Genomic DNA, 24,736 nt, shown 5'->3' with positions numbered 1-24,736 from the left:
CCAGTAACATGCCCGGACCTTTTAGGCAGTTCTGATTGCCACATGTGGTCTTGCATTTTAGTAGAGCAGAATCATCACGTTTAACAGGGCTAGGAGAAATAAAGTTAATTGTTGGGTGTTATTACCGGCCACCAGGTTCCACCGTGACAGTTCTAGAATCATTCAAAGGGAGTCTACACTCTGTATCGCAGAAGTACCCGGATCATGCTATATTAGTCGGAGTCGACTTCAACGTACCTAGTATAGACTGAGATGTCTATGGATTCATTACAGGTGGTACAGACAAGCCTTCATGTGAATTACTTTTGAACACATTATCAAAAAACTGTCTTGAGCAGCTAAATCGACAGCCAATGTGTAATGGAAATATTTTAGATCTGGTAGCCACGAACAGACCAGACCTCATAGACGGTGTCAGTGTTGAGACAGGGATTAGTGATCATGATGTTGTCATTACGACTATGGTTACGAAAGTTAAAAAGTCGGTCAAGAAGGCTAGGAGAGTATTCTTACTAGAAAGAGCAGATAAGCAGTTGTTAGCATCCCACTTAGTAAATGAATCGACTTCATTTACTTCCGGTACGATGGATGTGGAAGAATTAGGGCAAATTTTAAACACATTGTAAATCACGCATTGGAGAAGTATGTGCCGAAAAAGTGGGTTACGTGAATCGACTTCATTTACTTCCTGTACGATGGATGTGGAAGAATTAGGGCAAATTTTAAACACATTGTAAATCACGCATTGGAGAAGTATGTGCCGAAAAAGTGGGTTGCGGATGGAAAAGACCCACTGTGGTTCAACAGCGCAATTTGGAAAATGCTCAGGAAGCAAAGACAGTTGCACTCGCGGTACAAGAAAGATCGGGAGAATGAGGGCAGGCAAAAGTTAGTAGAGATTCGTGCTGCTGTAAAAAGAGCGATGCGCGAAGCATACAACCACTACCACCGTCGTACCTTAACAAAAGAGCTTGCTGAAAACCCAAGGAAATTCTGGTCTTACGTAAAATCGGTAAGCGGGTCGAAGGCTTCCATCCAGTCACTCACTGATCAGTCTGGCTTGGCAAAGGAAGACAGCAAAACGAAAGCTGAAATTTTAAATTTAGCATTTGAGAAATCTTTCACGCTGGAGGATCGTACAAACATACCGCCGTTTGTCTCGCACAGATTCCCGTATGGAGGACATAGTGATAGACATCCCTGGGGTTGTGAAGCAGCTGAATGGGTTGAAAATAAATAAATCTCCAGGTCCTGATGGGATTCCAATTCGGTTTTACAGAGAGAACTCTACTACATTGGCTCCTTACTTAGCTTGCATTTATCGCGAATCTCTTGCCCAACGTAAAGTCCTGAGCGACTGGAAAAAAGCGCAGGTGACGCCTGTATATAAGAAGGGTAGAGGAACTGATCCTCAAAATTACAGACCAATATCCGTAACATCGGTTTGTTGCAGGATTCTCGAACATATTCTCAGTTCGAATATAATGAATTTCCTTGAGACAGAGAAGTTGCTGTCCATGCATCAGCACGGCTTTAGAAAGCATCGCTCCTGCGAAACGCAACTCGCCTTTTTTTCACATAATATCTTGGGAGCCATGGATGAAGGGTATCAGACGGATGCCATATTCCTTGACTTCTGGAAAGCGTTTGACTCGGTGCCCTACTGCAGACTCTTACTAAGGTACGAGCATATGGGATTGGTTCCCAAATATGTGAGTGCCTCGAAGACTTCTTAAGTAATAGAACCCAGTATGTTGTCCTCGATGAGGCTATCATCTGGAGTGCCTCAGGGAAGTGTGGTAGGTCCGCTGTTCTTTTCTATCTACATAAACGATCTTTTGGATAGGGTGGATAGCAATGTGCGGATGTATGCTGATAATGCTGTGGTGTACGGGAAGGTGTCGTCGTTGAGTGACTGTAGGAGGAGACAAGATGACTTGGACAGGATTTGTGATTGGCGTAAAGAATGGCAGCTAACTCTAAATATAGATAAATGTAAATTAATGCAGATGAATAGGAAAAAGAATCCCATAATGTTTGAATACTCCATTAGTAGTGTAGCGCTTGACATAGTCACATCGATTAAATATTTGGGCGTAACATTGCAGAGCGATATGAAGTGGGACAAGCATGCAATGGCAGTTATGGGGAAGGCGGATAGTCGTCTTCGGTTCATTGGTAGAGTTTTGGGAAGATGTGGTTCATCTGTAAAGGAGACCGCTTATAAAACACTAATACGACATATTCTTGAGTACTGCTCGAGTGTTTGGGATCCCTATCAGGTCGGATTGAGGGAGGACATAGAATCTGTTCAGAGGCGGGCTGCTAGATTTGTTACTGGTAGGTTTGATCATCACGCGAGTGTTACGGAAATGCTTCAGGAACTCGGGTGGGAGTCTCTGGAGGAAAGGAGGCGTTCTTTTCGTGAATCGCTACTAAGGAAATTTAGAGAACCAGCATTTGAGGCTGACTGCAGTACAATTTTACTGCCGCCAATTTATATTTCGCGTAAAGGTCACAAAGATAAGATAAGAGAGATTAGGGCTCGTACAGAGGCATATAGGCAGTCATTTTTCCCTCGTTCTGTTTGGGAGTGGAACAGAGAGAGGAGATGTTAGTTGTGGCACGAGGTACCATCCGCCACGCACCGTATGGTGGATTGCGGAGTATGTATGTAGAAGTAGATGTAGACATGTTGTCGAGAATCCCTCGGTGCCTGCTCCCATGTGTGGAAGGAATGGCGTTTCCCTGTATGATCTTTGACCGTACGAACGAACCGCTCGAACCACTCTAATGCACCGAACCGAAGAAGTGCCAGAAAATTTGTAGGCTCAGCCGACAACGAATATTAAAGACAGTTTTCCATTTGCTTTGTCTTTGGATGACCCTCTTGACTTTTCCAACACAGCACTGCTGGTAATTTACATCAGGACAGTAAAGAAAATGCTGAAAGTTTGCGAGGAGATATTAAATCTCTTCCCACTGATGGTGCTCCAACTATGACTGGCGAAATCAATGGCTTAGTAGGGCGTGTCGAAAGAAAAATGAAGAATCGTGATCTCCTGGTTATCCTTATACATTGCCTGATTTATCAATAACGTTTGTGTTTCAAAAGCGTAAAACTGAATAATGTAATGAGCTTGGTTGTGAAAATTACTGATTTCATTCCAGCAATAGAATTCAATCACTGCTTGTTCAAAGCGTCTCTGGACGATTTCAGTCTTGAATGTAGAAGTTTATCACTGTCATGTTTGCTGGCTCAGTTGTGCTAAAGCTCTGGAGCGCTTCGTGGAACTGCGCCAAGAAAGATCGTTATTCATGGAAATGAAGGGAGAAAGTGTTCTTGAACTGTCTGATGATAGATGGATTTGTGACTTAGCCTTTTTAACTGATGTGACAGGACATCTTCGCGACCTGTATGTGTCACTCGAAGGGAAGGATATTCTCATCATCCATTTCTGTGACAAAATAAAATCATTCAAGATAAAACTGTCCCTCTGGTAAAGGCAGCTGGAGGCTAGAAACGTCACTTACTTTCCGAAACTGTCAGCATTAACAAACGTAGCCGTTGCTGCAGATTTTGGAGTGTGTACAGATATTTTAAGAAAACTGCGTACTGAATTTGAAACAAGATTCACTGATACTTCGCGTTTGGAAACAGATTTATGAATTTTTGCTACTCCATACTCTGTGGACGTCGGTTCTGTAAACGACACTTTCAAAATGTAAATCATAGGTCTCCAGTGCGATTCAGAATTGAAAGATATCAGAGCAGGAAGACTTTAATTGACTTTGACAAACATTTGTCACAGAAGTGTTACCCAAAACTTCATAGACAAAGATCACGGATGCTTTATGTTTGTAATAACGTACAATTGTGAGCAGTTCTTTTCCATAATGAAACTGTGTAAAACACGATTGACGTTCTCCATGTCAGATTGTCATCTCGCTGGAGCTATTACACAAAGAGAATTAAATGAATGTAGAATGCAGCAACAGAAAACTGAGATGGATTAATTACGTATATTTGCTTTGTTATTCAGTTTCCTAGTTTTGCCTTCCAGTTTGCCATCATTCATCAATTTTCGTATTTAGTACGTATTTACATTCATTTTGTCCTTCTTTGTTCACTGGCAATGTTTTTTTTTAATTCGAAAATCTTTTTGGCTTTAAGATTATTTTAATAACCGTCTTCATTAATTGTTCAACTTGTTTAATTGCAATTGTGATTCCTTTTTATGCTTCCTTTGGTATGCATATCCGCAAATGCTTACTGGAGTATTGATTTACTTGTGATTAAACAACTTCAAATGCTTACTTCTGTGTACGACACTACAGTGTTCCAAAAAAGCAGAACAAGCCAGCTTTGTGCAGCCCCGCTTGGTTGTCACTGTCAAGCGAATAGGCAAGTGCTCTGCGCTCCCGCTTGCAGAACTCCGACGGAGCCGGGGCCAAGGGAGGAAACACACTACTCCTTAAGAGCGAGCGATACCTCGAACAGCCCTGGCATATTGAAACGGTACAGTAGTTTCCGCTCTATAAGCAGCAGGTTTCGCTGCTCGCTCGCACCGGGAAAACTAAGGCGGCTCCGCAGGTGGATTCAAGTTCTAAGGCCTCCGATTTTTTTTCTAATTAACTACTCACCCGAAATCGATGAAACTGGCGTTACTTCTCGACGTAATCGCCCTGCAGACGTACACATTTTTCACAACGCTGACGCCATGATTCCATGGCAGCGGCGAAGGCTTCTTTAGGAGTCTGTTTTGACCACTGGAAAATCGCTGAGGCAATAGCAGCACGGCTGGTGAATGTGCGGCCACGGAGAGTGTCTTTCATTGTTGGAAAAAGCCAAAAGTCACTAGGAGCCAGGTCAGGTGAGTAGGGAGCATGAGGATTCACTTCAAAGTTGTTATCACGAAGAAACTGTTGCGTAACGTTAGCTCGATGTGCGGGTGTGTTGTCTTGGTGAAACAGCACACGCGCAGCCCTTCCCGGACGTTTTTGTTGCAGTGCAGGAAGGAATTTGTTCTTCAAAACATTTTCGTAGGATGCACCTGTTACCGTAGTGCCCTTTGGAACGCAATGGGTAAGGATTACGCCCTCGCTGTCCCAGAACATGGACACCATCATTTTTTCAGCACTGGCGATTACACGAAACTTTTTTCGTGGCGGTGAATCTGTGTGCTTCCATTGAGCTGACTGGCGCTTTGTTTCTGGATTGAAAAATGGCATCCACGTCTCATCCATTGTGACAACCGACGAAAAGAAAGTCCCATTCATGCTGTCGTTGCGCGTCAACATTGCTTGGCAACATGCCACACGGGCAGCCATGTGGTCGTCCGTCAGCATTCGTGGCACCCACCTGGATGACACTTTTCGCATTTTCAGGTCTTCATGCAGGATTGTGTGCACAGAACCCACAGAAATGCCAACTCTGGGGCGATCAACAGTCATTCGGCAATCCCCCTAAACAATTCTCTCCACTTTCTCGATCATGTCGTCAGACTGTCTTGTGCGAGCCCGAGGTTGTTTTGGTTTGTTGTCACACGATGTTCTGCCTTCATTAAACTGTCGCACCCACGAACACACTTTCGACACATCCACAACTCCATCACCAGATGTCTCCTTCAACTGTCGACGACCACGCAAATTCAGAAAACGAATGATTGCACGCTGTTCAAGTAAGGAAAACGTCGCCATTTTAAGTATTTAAAACAGTTCTCACACTCGCGGCTGGCGGTAAAATTCCATCTGCCGTACGGTGCTGCCATCTCTGAGACATATTGACAATGAACGCGGCCTCATTTTAAAACAATGCGCATGTTTCTATCTCTTTCCAGTACGGGGAAAAAAAATCAGAGGCCTTAGAACTTGAATGCACCTCGTATTACACGACGCGGCCAGCCGCGGGTGCAACAGAACCAATGTGAACGGGTGGAAAGAAATGTGCCAGGCTTCATAATACGTATTTATATATGTCGTGTATTATGCATTTCTTGTACGTGAATGTGAATCTGCACATGAATTTTCCTTATCTTCCTCACACCTTTCCGTAAAGCGTGGCCAAATCTTTGTTGGGAAATAGTTCTGTAGTAACCTTACTCCTGGGTAGGCGATCAGGGAGACAGCACAGGCAGGTGAAAGTCAAAGACTTTCCAGTGTCACAAGATTTGGGGTGGAGCGGTTGGTCACGGCCAAGTGGTTCGACCACCCCCTCCACTGGGGCCCAGGAAGACCTCCGGGTGCCCGCCATATTCGTGGAGTGTTACAGAAGACGGGTAAGTGAGCAGACGTGCCCTCAGTGTATCTGTCTCAATGTTCACGCATGGAAGAGAGGTATTTGAATATTTGTACTAATTCTTTTATTTCCAGCTTCGGATTGTGTAAGGAAATTAATGTTCTCGTTTAATTTCGGAAATTTGAACCCCTGTGTTAATGTATCTGGTCCCCAGTTTGCCTGTTGTCCTCCTCACGTAGTGGAAGTCCTATGTAAAATATTGGGAGGCTTTAGTGGTATACATTTGGCCAACGCAATTCCGTCTTACCCGTAGAAATGTGCGTGCAGATTAGTATATAATATACCCGAGCTATAAGTTGTAAAATTGTAATATCTGTAAACTGAAACAATTGCTGCAATCGCTGTAAAGTCGAGTGATAATGTTTAAAATAAATATGTAATCACCTGTCATCAATCTTTAACATACCTTAAAAATCACAAAGAAGTCAAGTTAAAGGAATTTATTTAAAATAAAAGCTATAGAATGCACGGACCCACACATCAGCGTGTGAGCCGTTCAGCCCCTTGCCTAGTATCGTACAGAAAGGGCACGCTTTCTAGGTAGCGCTCTCAAGCTCCCCTCCCCAGTTATCCGTTGCGCAATTTTTCATTCAGGGCTTGACGACATCAACTTTTATCTGGCGTCCCTAGGCAAGGAGGTTGGACGGTAAACTTTCTATATACCATGTGACCTCTGCACCTTTTCACCCACAGTCAAACTGTGAAGCTGAGCTGTTCGTTCGAACGTTCAAAGATCACACAGAGGAACTCCATTCTTTCTACACATGCGAGTAGGCACTAAAAATTTTTCTGTCCCCCTACCGCTCCTTGCCAAATGATGGGCAGGTGCCGGCACAATTTTTACACGCTCAAAGGCAGCGAACCCTGTCGCATCTTCCCCGGCCGCCAGAGAAACAAGTCGTTCCGCGAAGTCGGAGGGAGTTTCAGCCCCAGGATGAACTCATTTACAAACTCTTTGGCAAGCGACAGCATTGAGAGTGTGGAGTCACTATCAAAGCCATCTTATATCGTTCGCGGTTCTGCTTGACCACTGCGCCGACTCCGACTAGGAATAAGCCAGTGGTTCTGCCGCAGAATGTTTGTCCACAGACCCAGTATGTCGCTGGAGTCCTCGTCTGCAATCGCAGCCGTCTCGGCGCTTGCCGCAGCCGCCATCTTCCTCTGTGGTGCCCGTGGAGAACGACGCACCGCCGCCGTCGACGCCGCTGACGTCACCGGCACCGGCTTCGGCCCAGCTGACCGAACCGATGTCCAAACACGAGCCGTCCGCAGCTCGTGGTCTACTGGAGCTAGCACGGCAGCTCAGCGTGTTCGGTCAGAGCGCTGGCTGGCCTCTGTAAAAAGAAACTGAGTGCAAGGATCAACAACGAACTTAAACGGATGTCATGTGACGTCCCTTTTTATTTATTTATTTATTGTTCCGTGGGACCAAATTAAGGAGAAGTCTCCATGGTCATGGAACGAGTCAATACATGGAATTATAACACGATAGTAGAAACAGATAAAATGAAATATAAAAAACATATTCAGGCGATAATTCTTAAGTTTAAATAAAAAAATCAACAATGTAACACTGGAATTTGCTTAATTTTCTAGCTCTTCCAGGAGCTCCTCGACAGAATAGAAGGAGTGAGCCATGAGGAAACTCTTCAGTTCAGACTTACAAGAGTTTGGGCTACTGCTAAGATTCTTGAGTTCTTGTGGTAGCTTATTGAAAATGGATGCAGCAGAATACTACACTCCTTTCTGCACAAGAGTCAAGGAAGTGCATTCCACATGCAGATTTGATTTCTGCCTAGTATTAACTGAGTGAAAGCTGCTAACTCTTGGGAATAGGCTAATATTGCTAACAACAAACGACATTAAAGAAAATATATACTGTGAGGGCAATGTCAGAATTCCCAGACTATTGAATAGGGGTCGACAAGAGGTTCTCGAACTTACACCACATATAGCTCGAACAGCCCGTTTTTGAGCCAAAAATACCCTTTTTGAATCAGAAGAATTACCCCAAAAAATAATACCATACGACATAAGTGTATGAAAATATGCGAAGTAGACTACTTTTCGTGTTGAACTGTCACTTATGTAATGGTAAATAAAGCAGCATTTAGTTTCTGAACAAGATCCTGGACGTGGGCTTTCCACAACAGCTTACTATCTATCCGAACGCCTAGGAACTTGAACTGTTCCGTCTCGCTTATAATATGCCCATTCTGTCTTATCAAAATATCGGTTCTTGTTGAATTGTAAGTTAGAAACTGTAAAAACTGAGTCTTACTGTGATTTAGCATCAAATTATTTTCCACAAGCCACGAACTTATTTCATGACCTACATTATTTGATACTGTTTCAATATTACACACAAGATCCTTCACTACCAAGCTGGTGTCATCAGCAAACAGAAATATTTTTGAATCACCTGTAATACTTGAAGGCATATCATTTATATAAATAAGATCAAATACACCGAAAAAAAGAAGAAAAAAGGTGGCTAGCGTTGCTTTATCTAGATCACGGGGTCCCGGGTTCGATTCCCAGCCGGGTTGGGGATTTTTTTGCTCCCCGGGGACTGGGTGTTGTGTTGTCCTCATCATTTCATCATCATCATCATTCGCGGCAGTGGCTCGATTGGACTGTGGATGAAAAACGGACTGTGTAAAAGTTGGGACTTTATATGGGCGCTGATGACCGCGCAGTTGAGCACCCAACAAACCAAACATCATCATTATCATCATCGGACGAGCCGACCCCGGAAGGTGTGTGATACCTTTTTATTTTTTCTCGCAATATGAATGTTTTCTTTTCCTCATTAGTAATAAGAAATTGGTACATCGCCTGCCGGCCGCTGTGGCCGAGCGGTTCTAGACGCTTCAGTCTGGAACCACGCGACCGCTACGGTCGCAGGTTCGAATCCTGCCTCGGGCATGGATGTGTGTGATGTCCTTAGGTTAGTTAGGTTTAAATAGTTCTAAGTTCTAGGGGGACTGATGACCTCAGATGTTATGTCCCATAGAGCTCAGAGCCATTTGATTTACATCGCCACAGAAGACGGCAAAGATAGGATTTTAAAATAATCTTTGTAACAAAAAAGAAATGTCAGTAAAATATTTAATCTTCCGACAACTTTTGCTTAAATTTCGCTTGAGAGTTCTTATGTTTTAGATCTCACCCAAAAAGGACGTGCAATTTTTACTGGTGCGTCAGCGCTGTAGTAATAAATGATATGTGTGATAAAAAATCATGACTTTCACCTACAATTGCAAGAAGAGGCAGTAATTTCTCCACACCCGGCAAAGTGTCTTTATATAATCATCAACATTTAATGGATGGACTGTATGATCGGCAACCGCAGAAAATTAGAGCTGATCAAAGAATGTTAGCGTAACATAATAGTGACTTCTATTAAATATATACACTCCTGGAAATTGAAATAAGAACACCGTGAATTCATTGTCCCAGGAAGGGGAAACTTTATTGACACATTCCTGGGGTCAGATACATCACATGATCACACTGTCAGAACCACAGGCACATACACACAGGCAACAGAGCATGCACAATGTCGGCACTAGTACAGTGTATATCCACCTTTCGCAGCAATGCAGGCTGCTATTCTCCCATGGAGACGATCGTAGAGATGCTGGATGTAGTCCTGTGGAACGGCTTGCCATGCCATTTCCACCTGGCGCCTCAGTTGGACCAGCGTTCGTGCTGGACGTGCAGACCGCGTGAGACGACGCTTCATCCAGTCCCAAACATGCTCAATGGGGGACAGATCCGGAGATCTTGCTGGCCAGGGTAGTTGACTTACACCTTCTAGAGCACGTTGGGTGGCACGGGATACATGCGGACGTGCATTGTCCTGTTGGAACAGCAAGTTCCCTTGCCGGTCTAGGAATGGTAGAACGATGGGTTCGATGACGGTTTGGATGTACCGTGCACTATTCAGTGTCCCCTCGACGATCACCAGTGGTGTACGGCCAGTGTAGGAGATCGCTCCCCACACCATGATGCCGGGTGTTGGCCCTGTGTGCCTCGGTCGTATGCAGTCCTGATTGTGGCGCTCACCTGCACGGCGCCAAACACGCATACGACCATCATTGGCACCAAGGCAGAAGCGACTCTCATCGCTGAAGACGACACGTCTCCATTCGTCCCTCCATTCACGCCTGTCGCGACACCACTGGAGGCGGGCTGCACGATGTTGGGGCGTGAGCGGAAGACGGCCTAACGGTGTGCGGGACCGTAGCCCAGCTTCATGGAGACGGTTGCGAATGGTCCTCGCCGATACCCCAGGAGCAACAGTGTCCCTAATTTGCTGGGAAGTGGCGGTGCGGTCCCCTACGGCACTGCGTAGGATCCTACGGTCTTGGCGTGCATCCGTGCGTCGCTGCGGTCCGGTCCCAGGTCGACGGGCACGTGCACCTTCCGCCGACCACTGGCGACCACATCGATGTACTGTGGAGACCTCACGCCCCACGTGTTGAGCAATTCAGCGGTACGTCCACCCGGCCTCCCGCATGCCCACTATACGCCCTCGCTCAAAGTCCGTCAACTGCACATACGGTTCACGTCCACGCTGTCGCGGCATGCTACCAGTGTTAAAGACTGCGGTGGAGCTCCGTATGCCACGGTAAACTGGCTGACACTGACGGCGGCGGTGCACAAATGCTGCGCAGCTAGCGCCATTCGACGGCCAACACCGCGGTTCCTGGTGTGTCCGCTGTGCCGTGCGTGTGATCATTGCTTGTACAGCCCTCTCGCAGTGTCCGGAGCAAGTATGGTGGGTCTGACACACCGGTGTCAATGTGTTCTTTTTTCCATTTCCAGGAGTGTATATGTGTGTTTGTGGAATAATCAGAACAATTGACGTTTTGTTAACCACCAAGTTGATCCAAAATACGGTTTGTGTTCCTTTAGTATTGGTACCTTGCATTGTACTTTCCTTACGTTGCGAGGAAGACTGTGCATGGCACCAAATTTAGTTTCAATAAGAATTCATGCTTTAATTACAGTACTGCAAGTAGTAACTATCTCTCATTACGTAAGTTTCATGCCGATTCATGCTCTTTGTGTTAGTTGTTGGGCTGCCTCCCAGCACAGTTATTTAAAATCGACCACCAGAACTTACACAAAGGCCTTCACACCGCTTCGGAAGATCCACTCGCCGTCCAGCCGAGTACAGCGTCTGCGTTTCTGTATGCGGGCGTGCACCCTGCGTCTGGCTTTTCGACTGATGTTTCCGGACGTCCGCGAGGTGGATACCGGGGTGTGGGCAGGGGGCGCCATCAGGCACAGTCACCTAGAGAGCGTATATAGGGAGAGAGTGGACAATCGGCCCGTGGCCGCCATGTTTTTACCAGATTGCGCGCGGAACGTGCAATTAGGTAGCGACGCAAGCAGAAAGCTAGCCACTTCACGAGTAAAATAAGGCATGTGTTTGACGCATGAGACCAAAGCAGTTCTTCTAACTTAATACTCGGTACATGATTAAACCAAATGCCATTCGTTTATGTTTATATAGGCCTAATAAATTTGTGAGCAAATGGAAGTATCGTGAAGCAGTGTGTATGTCTTCCGAATTTCAACAGCTGTATTTCATGATGCTATATAAATATTGACAACTGATTAATAAGAAAAAGAAGTTTCATTGAATGTATCTCAGAGTACATGATGCTATTTCAGATTTTTCCGTGCGGATATTCATCGCTGAAATTGGTAAAATTTTGTCTGTTTCCGTCCATACATAATGCATTTTAAGTTCAAATGGTTCAAATGGCTCTGAGCACTATGGGACTCAACTGCTGTGGTCATCAGTCCCCTAGAACTTAGAACTACCGAAACCTAACTAACCTAAGGACATCACACACATCCATGCCCGAGGCAGGATTCGAACCTGCGACCGTAGCAGTCGCACGGTTCCGGACTGCGCGCCTAGAACCTGTATTTTAAGTGTGTGTCGGTCTTCTAACATTTTCTTTTGCTGGCAAAACACGTCATTCTGTACCACAGAAAATCTGAAAAATGTCAATACTTAGGTACTCTACTGAAACAGCAGAAAGTAATTCAAATAGGTAACTGAATATCCACACGACAATTATAATTTACAGGAACGTAAATAGCCAAGACTACAAAGCCAAGTGCGAGTCGCGAATCGGACGTACGTAGACTTAGGGTTCTGTATACATGTTAAAACACATCTTGTAGCATGAATTGTCACTCAAGAACCATTAAAAGTCTAGAAAATAACGCTTAAAAATGTAATGAGAAAAGCAAGCAGAACTAAAGAATAAGAGGACGACAACATGGCTAATTATGCAACTTTACTCTTCTAATGAGCAAGTATCTCTAAGCACAACTATGGATATTTGCGTGTATTTTACTGCATAATGTTGCATTTCAAAATGCTTATAATTATTTACAATTAAAAAGAAGCCGAACTACTTACAGGCCAGTGCATTTTATTGCTCATATAGAAAGGCACCATTTAAGTAAACAGCCTGTGAACCTTCCAAGTAAAACAAAATGTTATTGCTTGGGCCTTACTAACGGCATATCACAGGAGAACATTTCTTACTTCACACAGAAGGGAATAATTTGTTGGTTTTCATAAGTCGCCTTTACGATTCTTTCCTTCTCGATTGACTTTCACTGGCCACTGTGTACGTCTTTCTTCATTTCTTGGGAAAACGAACATCATATATTCATCTTCATTTCGGTTCTTGCACCCAACAGTGGAGCAACCAGGCGTTCCTCTTGCCTGTCCTTGATGATTTTGTTATTCATATTATTAGTGACAGTCAGTAAATCACTTTAAATAAAAATTTTGCCTCTAAAATTGCTGTGAGGTTCTAAAAGTACCGTCATAGATCCGACCAACAGACTGACTGTAAGGTATTTTACGTAAATAGAACCGAGAGAGAACATGCAAAAGTCCTTCAATACCTACCGTATTACAACCTGTACATAATTGTACAATGGAATTGGCATTCGAAGCGTTGAAGAGAAACAATAGTACAGAATCACACACAGTATCTATTTATACTCGTACCAAGTCAGTCAGCTTGGTAAAAGCATGGCGTCCTCGGCTCTCCGCCAATCAGCGACGCTATCACCATTGGCCACTCTCTCCCTCTATATAGGCTCTCTACAGACACCATCCCTGCCCTGCCTCTCCTGGACTCCCCACCTCCGGACAATCCAAGCCAAGGCACGCTCCCGACTCAGTCTCCTCAAGCTCCTCTCTGGCCGTACGTGGGGTCTGGACCCCTCCACCATCCTCCACACCTATAAGTCCCCCATCCGCCCTATCCTTTGTTATGCCCATCCGGCTTGGATCTCCGCCCCCCCTACCTTTTATAAATCCCTCCAAATCCTTGAACGTCATGCTCTCCGCCTCGCCTATCGCATCCGTCTCCCCTCCCCCACGCGGATCCTGTAATCCTGTACGATCTCATCCCCTTCCCCCACCTCCTCCTTTTCCTTGAAAGGATACGGATCCTGTACACCTCCCGCAAACTCGATCCTCCTCACCCGCTCGTCTCCCCGATCCTCTCCCACCCCCGCCCGCTGCCGCGCCTGTATTCGCACGTCCCACCCGGTCTCCATCTCTCCACCCTCCTTACCCTCTCCCAAGGTGGCTTCCGCCAGCTCCCTCTCCCTGATGATGCCCTCCTCCCCTCCATCTACCCCTCCTACCAACTTTGATCCTCCCGCCCTCCTCCTGTGCTTACTCCTCTGGGCACCCTCCCTCCCTTCTCTCCCTTTTCCCTCCCTCCTCCTTTTCTCCCCCCTCCTCCCCCGGGCCTCCCTCTCCTCCTGCCCCCGTCTCCTAAGCCATTGGCATCCTTTTTCTCCCCTCTCCCCCACCTCACCCCTGTTCCCCTCTTGGCAGGTCCCCGGACTCGCACACGCTAAGTGGATATTCGCGCGCCGTAGATCACCGCCATCAGTGTATCGTGTGTGTCGTCATGTTTAGTGTTCAGTGTTCACCGTCACACTCCATCGTTCACCAGTGCCATTGTCTTCTTCAGTGTTTGTGCATCGTGTCAACAGTTCGTAGTGTGGATTGTCATCGAGTGTGAACGGCTTCTTGTGTTTTTATGTTCATGTGTCTCCTGTTTTTTCCCGCCGTTTTTCCAAGTGATGTATCTTCTCTGTTTATCTCATTGTACTCTCTTCGGCTGAAGAGCGGCGTATTGTGCTGCTGCCAGCCTACCTGTTCCACAGGTTTTAAAATCGCAATAAAGAAAAAAAAAAAAAACCATCCCTGCCTCCTCATTTGCGTCCGCCTTCAGTCCCCCCTCCCCTACCGTTGTCACGCGCGTCCGTCCTACTAGACGACGCTGCGGAGGTTTGGGGGTAGAGGAATATACTAGGGCAAATCAGTGGTCTCGCGGTAGCGTTCTCGCTTCCCGAGCACGAGATCCCGGGTTCGATTCCCGGCGGGGTCAGGGATTTTTCCTGCCTCGAGATGACTGGGTGTTGTTGTGTCGTCTTCATCATCATCATTCACCACCATTACGGTCGGAGGAAGGCAACGGCAAACCACTTCCACTAGGACCTTGCCTAGTACGGCGGTGCGGGTCTCCCGCATCGTTCCCCTATGCTCCGTCACGGAGTATGGGACTTCAAAAAAAAAAAAAAAAAAAAATCAGAAAGTCTTTGCCCATATTTTTTTAGCTAAATTACGACTGGAAACGCGAAGTCAATGCAATGTATCAATTCCCAGAGCTGAACCCTTCTCGGTGCCTTCCATTCTTATGTGCCGGTAGCTCCACCGCATGGCACTGCTGTCAGTTGTTAAAGGTGGCGGTTGTGCTTCACACGTCCACGGCGTTAGAGCAACGACATGTGATTCGTTTTTTATGGAGTAAGGGACGAACGCCCATCGAGATCTACAGGAAAATGCCGACAGTTCTTGTTCCAAACTGTCCCGCCATGTCATCGTTGTTTAAAACTTAACTCCTCCCGAACAGGCCATGAAGGCCCAACGGCACCGACCGGTCGCCGTGTCATCCTCAGACTACAGGCGTCGCCGGATACGGATATGGGAGGCATGTGGTCAGCACACCGGTCTCCCGGCCGTATGTCAGTTTCCGAGACCAGAGCCGCTACTTCTCAATCAAGTAGCCCCTCAGTTTGCCTCACAAGGGCTGAGTGCGTCCCGCTTGCCAACAGCGCTCGGTAGACCGGACTATCAACCATCCAAGTGCTAGCCCAGCCCGACAGCGCTTAACTTCGGTGATCTGACGGGGACCGGTGCTACCACTGCGGCAAGGTCGCTGGCATCATCGTTGTTTGGAAACATGAAATCCATGAATGACTACAAACGTCTCCAAGTAGCCGAATGTAACCATTTCCGTTCAGTGATCGGTACAGTCGGACTAGAGGCCCCAGTCCATTCCATGTAAACACACCCACACCATTATGGAGCCACCACGAGCTTGGACAGTTGAAAACCATCTGCTGACATGAACTGTGGACCATAGTCCGAGACAATGGCCTCAGGAAGATCAAAACAAGAAACAGAAGGCAAAGCCGAACCGTACTTGCAGTGGCAGTGGATGTTATGGGGACAACAAAAGGAAACTTAATGTAACCATCACGTGTTCCAGAATGGACCCGCGTAATCAATATGAATGCACTGCCACGATCCGGACGGACGTAGCCATTCAACGAAGCGTTGCGACGGAGCTGACTGATTTTCTGCTCAACCTCTGCAGTGAACGGTCGTTTGCTCAATGTGAGCGTCCATGGCCAACCAAGTACAATGACAGCAGGCGAATTGCTTTGTGCGAACTACGCACCAGTGATCTTGGTGCATTAAACACTGAACTTCCCGCTGTAGGATTTAAGGAATAACAGCCCACGCATCATCTTATTCTGTATGCAACAGCAGAACACCTGAACGCGCGGAAAGTGCGTGACGATGCGAAAAATAGCCTCGCGCCACTGGGCACGGATTTTCTTTCACATTGCGTGGTCACACGTGGCACACGTACTGCAAAACAGCCTGAAGAGCTGCGTCAGAAGCCGTTGCTGCTTCAACACGCCGAAAGTCGGGAGGAAAATACTGAAGACATCCAATATCCCTGATGCGTGCCCATCCATTCTGCCCATAGTCGATTGAGACAGGTATAGAAATTGACATGTAGCTCCAGAGCAAAGGGCGCGAGCTGTGGCGGCCAGTATACACTAAGGTGACAAAAGTCATGGGTTACCTCCTAATATTGTGTCAGACCTCCTTTTGCCCGGCTAAGTGCAGTATTCGACGTGGCGCGGACTGAAAAGGTCGTTGAAAGTCCCCTACAGAAGTCTTGAGCCATGCTTCCTCTATGGCTTTCCACAAGTGCAGAAGTATTGCAGGTGCAGGATTTTGTGCACGAACTGACCTCTGAATCATGTCCCACAAATGTTCGATGGGATTCACGTCGGGCAGTCTGGGTGACCAAATCATTCGCTCCAGCTGTACAGAATGTTCTTTAAACCAATCGTGAACAATTGAGGCCCCGTGACATCATTGTTCGGGAAACTAAAATCCATGAATGGCTGCAGATGGTCTCCAAGTAGCCGAATATAACCATTTCCGGTCTACGATCGGTACAGTTAGACCAGAGGACCCAGTTCATTCCATGTAAACACAGCCCACACCATTATGAAGCCACCACAAGCTTGCACAATGCCTTGTTGACAAGTGTGGTCCATGGCTTCGTGGGGTCTGCGCCACACTCGAACCCTACCATCAGCTCTTGCCAACTGTAATTGGGACTCATCTGACCAAGCCACGGTTTTTCAGTCGTCTAAAGTGCGCGTCATTTATGACGGCGGCCGAGTTTAGGTTCGTTCTGCGCATCTGACGTCACAAAACACAGTCAGCCAATGAACAGAGAACGACGTTGCTAGAGCTCGACTGCAGTGCAGAGCACGGACGAGTGCTTTCAGTTTTAGAAACTTTCAGTCATAAATAAAGTGATTGAACAAAAGCAGTGTCTTGATAGCAGACTTTCTTTTATAGAACGTTTGGAAAAAGCTTTCTTTATACCAATTGCTTCATATTCTATTAATTAATTAAACCAAACAAGCAATAAGCCTCCTAATTCAGGCGATAGCAAGGAAAGGTGTTAGTACCATTCTCACTAACCGCTTTTTCGCAATAAAGAACAGCGGTAATTGATCTCCTATTGTACTTCGACGAAACGTGAGTAATTCATAGTCATACCAACAGTGTTTGTCGGTATTTTGTGTGACATTTTAAAGTCCTCCGGCAGGCAAATTGAATGGTGAGCTGTGTTAGCGTAGTGGTTATAGTGTAGGGCTACTAAGCGAAAGGTTCTGAGTTCAAGCAATGTTCAGTGCTTAATATTTTCTTTATTTTAAAACAATATCGAAGTGTCTTACTTCATGAATTTTATTCGTTTGAATGTAATTTTTTGAAATTTCTAGTGGCAACTAAAATCGACCATATGGAAAGTATACGCTACGGACTTTTACCTCTGCAAACTCTGCAATGATTTACTACATCTAACGCTGCACAATAACTGCGATTGCCGGCCGGTGTGGCCGAGCGGTTCTAGGCGCTTCAGTCTGGAACCGCGCGACCGCTACTGTCGCAGGTTCGAATCCTGCCTCGGGCATGGATGTGTGTGATGTCCTTAGTTTAGTTAGGTTTAAGTAGTTCTAAGTTCTAGGGGAGTAATGACCTCAGATGTTAAGTCCCATAGTGCTCAGAGCCATTTGAACCAATAACTGCGATCAACTTCGAAACAAAATTAAGTCATTTATGGGGGGAAGGTATCAGTCAAGAAGATGCGTAAAAATAAAATTTTTGGGCCAAATAGTTTTTGTGAAATCGAATGATACGTGTGTCAAAGCAGTCGAAACACCATGTGTCTGTACAGACTAACAGTGCAATGATGATAAAATCGCGCACATCGCGGAATGCGGGGAGCACGTCTCTGTAGCAGCGAAAGGGTTAATGTGGCCTTGGTGGCTTTACTTCATAAACTAAGCGCTCCCTCCTAAACGTGAGTTTGCGAACTATACTATACTATGGCGCTGCTTCTCTTGCGGCGTACAACTGGCAACGCAGCAATCTCCCGCGTCAGGGCGGGCATGCGCGAACCGCCAAGATAAAAGAATTGAACTATAGTGTCCCAACGATGACGTCACGAACCCAGGAGAGGCGCTGCAGGTGACGCCGTGCTGTTACCAAAGGCACTCTGGTCTCTCGTTTGCTGCCATAACCAATTAATGCCAAATTTCACTTCACTGTTCTAACCGATACGTTTGTCGTACGTCCCTCATTGATTTCTGCTGCTTTTTTGTTAGCACTGAGCACTCTACGCAAATGCTGCTGCTCTCAGTCGTTATGTGGATGCTGTCGACCACTGCGTTGTCTGTGATGAGAGGTAATGCCTGAAATCTGGTATTGTCAGCACATCCTTGACACTGTAGATCTCAGAATATTGAATTCCCTAACGATTTCAGAAATGGAATATCCCATGTGTCTAGTTCCAACTACCATTCCGCATACAGAGTCCGTTATGTAATACCTCCGACCGTGGCCACTTTCGTCAACTTGCAGCGAGCAGTCGAGGACGAGGAGGGAGCCGGACAGCCTGCCGCAAGCCCCCGAGGAAAGGACACTGTTTCTGCAAGCACACAGCGGGACGCCGGGCGAGCAATCAAGTAGGAACACGTTGCGGTGGACGAGTCTGACAATGTGAAGTGTGCCGAGAACTGTTGGACACCTGCAGCCATTAGGACAGAACGTCAAGAATGTACGCACGAAAGCACGTGAGTTCTTCTGGCCTGGCGGCAGTCATTTTACCTGCCTTAAGCCGTCGGCACACGGACCGTGCTGTCGAACGTTAACGTTGAGCGTGCCAAGTTCAACGTGCTGCTGAACGCTCAGGAACGATGCGACTTGTGCATACGGTACGTGGGCCCCAACATGGTATACGCGATCGCAAAGCACTCCAGCGGCAGTTGAGGGATGTTTCTAGTTCGTAAATCACATTGTTTACTCAACGGGCGCATGTAAAGTTCCCACGTTAGCTCTATTTCCTCCATCGTCCACGAAAAGGAAATTACCATGTCCAGTCAATAAGGACACAAGCTTATAAAAGTTCCATTACAAACAGTGCGGTTCAAATTTCGAATACTTCTCCGCATAAGATAAACATTATTTCATCATTCCTACATTTTATTAAAACCCCAAGGTCAGTCTTACTTGATCAGTGTTCCTACCCAGTAGCAGAATCTTTGCAACATGTGAATTACGAAGCGTAAAAGAAAAAGGAGCAAAATATCTTCATACAAGTAGCGCAAGCTGTCCGGAAGATTAAGCCAATCGAACAAAGTCACCCCACAAAAAAGGTGAACTTATATTTACATAACATCAAATAGTACAGTATATACTTATATTACACTAATAATGAAGTATCAGAACCAAATAAAAACGCGAATGTTAGGAAAAAAAATATGGAACTGGCAAAACGCGAACCACCACCCCAACAATCTACGCTATATCAGACTGTGACGCTAGTTATTACGCTGCACCAATATCAGGCCCCCATTGTGTAATAATAGTGTGTTACGCCGGCAGAAAACCTTAATCGTATATATGTTACTAATTGAAATTTAATTATAACAAATTGTACCAAGAACAATGCGTTTTGGGTGGATCTTCAGTGCGTCGCTGGCTTCAAATAGCCTGTTCTCATAATACGCAAGTTACAATAATTCTTTTGCCACAAATGTGATGTTTATCATTATTTTATTGGAACGAATCACACAGTTAACTACGGGTTTTCCAGCGATTCTCAATTTGATGGTACTCAGAAACGGCATATATACATACAGGCTTGAAATGAATGCCAATATGGCGCCTCACAACTCTGTACTGAAGGGAGACGGCGTGTGTGTGACGTAGGTGGCGTTGTGCCATCTCATTGGTCAACGCTCAGACGCACGCTCAGAATATCTGACACGCCAGATATTTCTCTGCACGCTCGGAAAGACTCCCGAACGTGCTATTCCACGCTATGACGTCAGAAACTCGGCACCCTCAACGCTCAACGTTCGGATACACGGTCCGTGTGCCGACGGCTTTAGACAACAGGAATGTGCCGAAAATTCCAGCGTACCACAGGCACAGGGAGGAGCGCACACAAACCGCAGAGAATCCGCGCAGGGAGGAGTGTGAAAAAAGTCTACATCTACATCTACGTGATTACTCTGCTATTCACAGTTAAGTGCCTGGCAGAGGGTTCAATGAATCACCTTCAAGCTGTCTCTCTACCGTTCCACTCTCGGATGACACGCGGGAGAAACGAGCATTTAAACTTTTCTGTGCAAGCCCTGATTTCTCTTATTTTATCGTGATGATCATTTCTCACTATGTAGGTGGGTGCCAACAGAGTGTTTTCGGAACCGGAGGAGATAGCTGGTGATTGAAATTTCATGAGAAGATCCAGTCGCAACGAAAAACGCCTTTGTTTTAATGATTGCCACTCCAATTCACGTATCATGTCTGCGACACTATCACCCCTACTTCGCGATAATACAAAACGAGCTGCCCTTCTTTGTACTTTTTCGATGTCATCCGTCAGTCCCACCTGATGCGGATCCCACACCGAACAGCAAGTCAGCGTTCTTAAGATGTTTTTCTCGACAATAAAGACGTTCCTTGTAAATCACGGACGTCAACGACTCTGAGACGAAGCCCAAACATCAGGCCTCACGCAGAGAGAGAGGGTACAAAGAAGTGTTCTGTAGCTGCTCTCACAACAGCTTCAGAATGCAGGAAAACATCATAAGAAAGTGAAATCGTGAGAAAGATGCCGATTTATGGGGCACACAACAGCCCACGCCAGATAGGACATTTCCACCTCGGACGGGGAGGCATGGTTATGAAATAGCAGTCTGTCATTGGGATGCATTGAAAATTTTGCCCGCCAATGACAACGACGGAAGGAAGTAAATTTCGAAAAGGAGTTGAACTGAGAAATGGATGAGGAGTCTGATGCTTTGTTTTATTGGAAAGAAATGCTTTTAATAATGCATGTCCTTCCTTGTATTGTTTAAGTACCGACGTATGTACTGTGTGCTCTTGTACTGAATAAATTTTGAAAACTGCCCAGTGGCTTTCCACTCTGGGACACCTGAGTCCAAGCGAACCAGCTCCAAGATAACTGTCACCCAGTTTTCCCTCCACCTCCCCCTCCCCCAATCTTTTTATGCTTCCTAACTGGGTGCTTTTCAGCGTTGAGAATCGATCGGAAGACGTTATTCCTCAGACGAATCAAACGCTGTCAGTAGCGACCAGTAACCGTAGCAACGTTCAGCATTTGAATGTTGAAGAGTGGGCCTGTACAACAACTCACAGTGAAAGGCAATATCAGAGCCCATTGTTGCAATTTTTGTGCTGTACGTGGTGGGACAGGCTTGGCAGGATTTAATAAGGCCGCTGATCTGTCAGCAAAAGGAATTTCCGATCTTACAGATACTGGTGGAATTTCGTAACACCATAGGGCATAGACGATGGCGAGCGGCTCTTTTTCAAGTTGACCGTAGTCACACTGCGGTATACTTTGAACCACTCTTAGGCGAGAGCACCGCTCCGAATCCATACGAAGCTGCATCCACAGCTAACAAGATAGCCTTAGCTGGGGCAAAGGGAATCAACACCTTCGACTTCACAACGCCCCTTTGAATTGCTGAAATGCAGTCTGGCATTGTGTGTGGTCCACACAAAAGGAACATTTTTCCAGGGCAGACGGTTAAGTGCAGCAGCAATTTTGCGCAGCGTTAAGACTAAATTTTATATAACATGTGAGCTTCGCCATTGATTGGAGCTCCGTAAGTTATGGGGCGCCGGCAGATCTCTAACTGCAGCCAAGTGCGATCTAGTTGGATGTATAACTTGTGCTTTTATTATTACGTGATCTAAATAATTCAATTCTTCCTGGAAGAAGGAACGCTTTTCCTTGTTGCAGAAATAACTTGAAACAAAGTCTAAATTTGCTAAATTGTTTGTAGGCGTACGACCCGTGACGACAAAATCGTCCAGATGGTTAGCAAAGAAGGGACGTTCGCTGTTATCTGTTCCAGGGACTGTCGAAAAATTTGCAGAAGTTGAAGCAATTCCAAACGGTAGTCTTTGAAACTGGAACAAACATAGTGAGTGTTCATCACAAAGCATTGCTTCGACTATTCGTCCAGTGCTAACTGTACATATGCATCTCGCAAATGTATCTTTGAAAAGTATCTTCCCTGCGTCATTCTGTTAATCGGTTCCACTGGACGTGGAAAAGAATCCACTGCAGTTTCTGGATTTACCATTGCCTTACAGTCAGCATACAAACGTACACCACCTGAGGACTTTTTCGGAATTACCAAGAACGATGTCCATTGGCTTGCAGAAACACGTTTGATAACCCAGTTGTCTTGCCATCTCTGCAATTCCTAAGCAACTTGCCAACGTATTGCAAGGGAGACAGGTCGTGCGCGAAAAAATCACGGCTGTGCGTTGTCCTTCACAGTGATGTTCGCTTCAAAGTCTTTTGCCCTTTCTATGCCTGGTGTACATAGTTCCTTGTACTTACTGCACAAGACAGAAACGTCAGTGTGAAGCAGAGAAACGCTGATTTGTAGCACATTGTTCTGAATGCACAAGTTGAACAAATCAAATCGATGTAACCCAAATATGTTTGCACTATTTTTAGAACTGAGTATTTGAAAAGAAACGCCCTTTGTGACTTCCTGGAGAGTTGTTGACAAACTACACACGCCAAGGACAGGAATTTCTTGTCCATTGTAGGCACACAAAATAAACGTAGGCTGCTGTAGAGTGGGTTACCGATTCTGGAATAAATATGTTTATATATCAGGGAAATAGAAGCACCAGTGTCCAACTGCAACTTAATTGCCGTACGGTCCACTTTTAAGTGAACAGACAGTTTGTTTGCCTTCCAGCGTATTGCAGAGGAAGAATTCCTCTATGTGGAAGTTCTTGCTTCGGCTTGCGTCTGAGTGAGTGGCATGCCCAGTCGTACTGTATACACTTGACAATGTAGCTGCAGTCGCCACGCGCTTGCATGACGGCGGCAGTGGTCCTTGTCTGACTTACCACGTAAACACAGTCTGAATGTAAACTTCACGTCCACACTGAAAGCAATTAGCATTATGGCAAGGACAATCTGACGACACGATTTTCTCCCAGTGTAAATCACGCCGTGTGCTACGCGACAGGAAGTTTTTACTCCTACTGTGCTTACTGTTTTTCTGAGCACTATTCTCAATTACTTCAATACTTTACTGCACATGAGACTGAGCGTGTGGTGTTTGGCGAAGGAGTCTCAAAATGAACCTCTGGTGTTTGTTGTGAGCCGACTTCAAGATGTTGCATTTCAATGTACTTAGCTTACCCTACTACCGTTCGCCCTTGCCAAGTCCCGAATGGTGGTCTCGCCAAGCTTTGCTGCTCGTTTATCCTTCTCGGAAACTTCATTACCGATTTGCCACATATACACAGTGAACTAGACAGTGAGTGCTACCAAAAATTGACAATGTGTAGCTTCAGTGATTGTTGATCTCCCTATGTCGACCAATATTTGCAAAATTGGATAAATAAATACACAAATAAAGTTGAATAAAATTGAACTGAAATTTAGTAAACTTGTTTTGAAATGCTTTTTTTGGGAATTGTAGATTATCTTACAGAATGCACTACATTTTTCATTCATGCCATGTGTGCTGTGTACATGTTTCCAGTACGTATTTCGCAAATGTACAGGATTTTAAAGTGCTTTATCCCTTAGTCTTCTAACTTAACTTCAAGTAGTTACACAAGGGCTTTGCAATCTTGACCTGTGTGTAGAAATGTTATGATCAGCAGTACTACTTGTTTTGTAAATATTGTTGCAAACAGTATGAGAAAGAGATAATAAGAAATGAAAAGGTATTTGAGTGTCTATGGCGTGTATCTGAAATGAATACATGAAATGAGAGAGCCGGTAGAGCGGGTCGAACAATCGCGTTTCGCATGGTAACCTATGTCCGCATCCCTTAGCGTACGCCGGCCGCTGGTGGCCGAGCGGTTCTGGCGCTACAGTCTGGAACCGCGCGACCGCTACGGTCGCAGGTTCGAATCCTGCCTCGGGCATGGATGTGTGTGTTGTCCTTAGGTTAGTTAGGTTTAAGTAGTTCTAAGTTCTAGAGGACTTATGACCACAGCAGTTGAGTCCCATAGTGCTCAGAGCCAATCCCTTAGCGTACGGCGTTAGGGGTCGGTGAAGCCGGCCGAGGTGACCGAGCGGTTCTAGGCGCTACAGCCTGGAACCACGCAACCGTTGCGGTCGCGAGTTCCAGTCCCGCCTTGGGCATGGGTTTGTGTGGTGTCCTTAGGTTAGTTAGGTTTAAGTAGTTCTA

Source organism: Schistocerca nitens, chromosome 4, assembly GCF_023898315.1.
Source record: "Schistocerca nitens isolate TAMUIC-IGC-003100 chromosome 4, iqSchNite1.1, whole genome shotgun sequence".
Lineage (NCBI taxonomy): Eukaryota > Metazoa > Arthropoda > Insecta > Orthoptera > Acrididae > Schistocerca > Schistocerca nitens.
This window is presented reverse-complemented; position numbering follows the sequence as displayed.